This window comes from Pleurodeles waltl, chromosome 5 (assembly GCF_031143425.1).
Source record: "Pleurodeles waltl isolate 20211129_DDA chromosome 5, aPleWal1.hap1.20221129, whole genome shotgun sequence".
In the NCBI taxonomy this organism is placed as follows: domain Eukaryota; kingdom Metazoa; phylum Chordata; class Amphibia; order Caudata; family Salamandridae; genus Pleurodeles; species Pleurodeles waltl.
This window is the reverse complement of record NC_090444.1, coordinates 862,698,496-862,700,995: the sequence shown is the minus strand read 5'-3', so window position 1 is coordinate 862,700,995 and position 2,500 is coordinate 862,698,496. Positions and strand designations below refer to the sequence as shown.

At 45.5% G+C, this 2,500-nt stretch overlaps 4 non-coding genes and 1 pseudogene across 4 annotated transcripts; all 5 read left to right on the top strand.

Moving 5' to 3' along the window:
- LOC138298201 (5S ribosomal RNA) overlaps positions 1-51 on the top strand; it is a 119-nt pseudogene extending 68 nt beyond the window's left edge.
- Positions 52-494: 443 nt separating this feature from the next.
- On the top strand, positions 495-613 carry LOC138298050 (5S ribosomal RNA). Its single transcript, XR_011204575.1, has one exon. It is a non-coding gene; the product is annotated as a 5S ribosomal RNA (ribosomal RNA).
- Positions 614-1,059: 446 nt separating this feature from the next.
- Positions 1,060-1,178, top strand: LOC138298100 (5S ribosomal RNA). The gene has a single exon (XR_011204624.1). It is a non-coding gene; the product is annotated as a 5S ribosomal RNA (ribosomal RNA).
- Positions 1,179-1,624: 446 nt separating this feature from the next.
- Positions 1,625-1,743, top strand: LOC138298071 (5S ribosomal RNA). Its single transcript, XR_011204596.1, has one exon. It is a non-coding gene; the product is annotated as a 5S ribosomal RNA (ribosomal RNA).
- Positions 1,744-2,189: 446 nt separating this feature from the next.
- On the top strand, positions 2,190-2,308 carry LOC138298037 (5S ribosomal RNA). The gene has a single exon (XR_011204563.1). It is a non-coding gene; the product is annotated as a 5S ribosomal RNA (ribosomal RNA).
- The last annotated feature ends 192 nt before the right edge of the window (positions 2,309-2,500 follow it).

Genomic DNA, 2,500 nt, shown 5'->3' with positions numbered 1-2,500 from the left:
TGGTTAGTACTTGGATGGGAGACTGCTTGGGAATACCAGGTGCTGTAGGCATTTTATCTCTTGCAGACAGTAGGTGGTGCACGTCTTAAAACAAATGCATAGAGTCCTCTCTAATGTTACTTTTCATTTATTATTTCTTCTACTCTTTTTTCCTTTCTTAAAATAAATAAAAAAACAGCAATAACACTAAAATACACTCTTTCTGGAGGAAAATTCAGAATCTTTCTGCACTTCACACTCACCCCAAGCTGCTGGTGGTGAGCTGGTCTGCTGCTTGTGCTGGGCCCTAAAGAAAGGGAAGTCTGAGACTGTGTGTAAGTGCAGGTGAAGCGATTGCGAGGCTGGTGCAAAACAGGGTGTGTGCTTGGACCTCTGTAAGAAGTTTGAGAAGGAGGGCAGTTTGTGAACAGAAGAGTGCAGGTGTGTTTGAGAGCAGCAGGCTCCAGACCGGCGGGCTGTCTCAACACAAGAGACCTGAAACAGGAGTGTGTTTTGCCTACGGCCGTACCACCCTGAATGCGCCTGATCTCATCTGATCTCAGAAGCTAAGCAGCATTGGGCCTGGTTAGTATTTGGATGGGAGACTGCCTGGGAATACCAGGTGCTGTAGGCATTTTGCCTCTTGCAGACAGTAGGTGGTGCACGTCTTAGAACAAATGCATAGAGTCCTCTCTAATGTTACTTTTCATTTATTATTTCTTCTACTCTTTTTTCCTTTCTTAAAATAAATAAAAAAACAGCAATAACACTAAAATACACTCTTTCTGAAGGAAAATTGAGAATCTTTCTGCACTTCACACTCACCCCAAGCTGCTGGTGGTGAGCTGGTCTGTTGCTGCTTGTGCTGGGCCCTAAAGAAAGAGCAGTCTGAGACTGTGTGTAAGTGAAGGTGAAGCGATTGCGAGGCTGGTGCAAAACAGGGTGTATGCTTGGCCCTCTGTAAGAAGTTTGTGAAGGAGGGCAGTTTGTGAACAGTAGAGTGCAGGTGTGTTTGAGAGCAGCAGGCGCCAGACCGGTGGGTTGTCTCAACACAAGAGTCCTGAAACAGGAGTGTATTCTGCCTACGGCCATACCACCCTGAGTGCGCCTGATCTCGTCTGATCTCAGAAGCTAAGCAGCGTCGGGCATGGTTAGTACTTGGATGCGAGACCGCCTGGGAATACCAGGTGCTGTAGGCATTTTGCCTCTTGCAGACAGTAGGTGGTGCACGTCTTAGAACAATTGCATAGAGTCCTCTCTAATGTTACTTTTCATTTATTATTTCTTCTACTCTTTTTTCCTTTCTTAAAATAAATAAAAAAACAGCAATAACACTAAAATACACTCTTTCCGAAGGAAAATTGAGAATCTTTCTGCACTTCACACTCACCCCAAGCTGCTGGTGGTGAGCTGGTCTGTTGCTGCTTGTGCTGGGCCCTAAAGAAAGGGCAGTCTGAGACTGTGTGTAATTGCAGATGAAGCGATTGTGAGGCTGGTGCAAAACAGGGTGTGCGATTGGCCCTCTTTAAGAAGTTTGTGAAGGAGGGCAGTTTGTGAACAGTAGAGTGCAGGTGTCTTTGAGAGCAGCAGGCTCCAGAACCGGGGGCTGTCTCAACACAAGAGGCCTGAAACAGGAGTGTATTCTGCCTACGGCCATACCACTCTGAATGCGCCTGATCTCGTCTGATATCAGAAGCTAAGAAGCGTCGGGCCTGGTTAGTACTTGGATGGGAGACTGCTTGGGAATACCAGGTGCTGTAGGCATTTTGCCTCTTGCAGACAGTAGGTGGTGCACGTCTTAAAACAAATGCATAGAGTCCTCTCTAATGTTACTTTTCATTTATTATTTCTTCTACTCTTTTTTCCTTTCTTAAAATAAATAAAAAAACAGCAATAACACTAAAATACACTCTTTCTGAAGGAAAATTGAGAATCTTTCTGCACTTCACACTCACCCCAAGCTGCTGGTGGTGAGCTGGTCTGTTGCTGCTTGTGCTGGGCCCTAAAGAAAGGGCAGTCTGAGACTGTGTGTAAGTGCAGATGAAGCGATTGTGAGGCTGGTGCAAAACAGGGTGTGCGATTGGCCCTCTGTAAGAAGTTTGTGAAGGAGGGCAGTTTGTGAACAGTAGAGTGCAGGTGTGTTTGAGAGCAGCAGGCTCCAGACCGGCGGGGTGTCTCAACACAAGAGGCCTGAAACAGGATTGTATTCTGCCTACGGCCATACCACCCTGAATGCGCCTGATCTCATCTGATCTCAGAAGCTAAGCAGCATTGGGCCTGGTTAGTATTTGGATGGGAGACTGCCTGTGAATACCAGGTGCTGTAGGCATTTTGCCTCTTGCAGACAGTAGGTGGTGCACGTCTTAGAACAATTGCATAGAGTCCTCACTAATGTTACTTTTCATTTATTATTTCTTCTACTCTTTTTTCCTTTCTTAAAATAAATAAAAAAGCAGCAATAACACTAAAATACACGCTTTCTGAAGGAAAATTGAGAATCTTTCTGCACTTCACACTCACC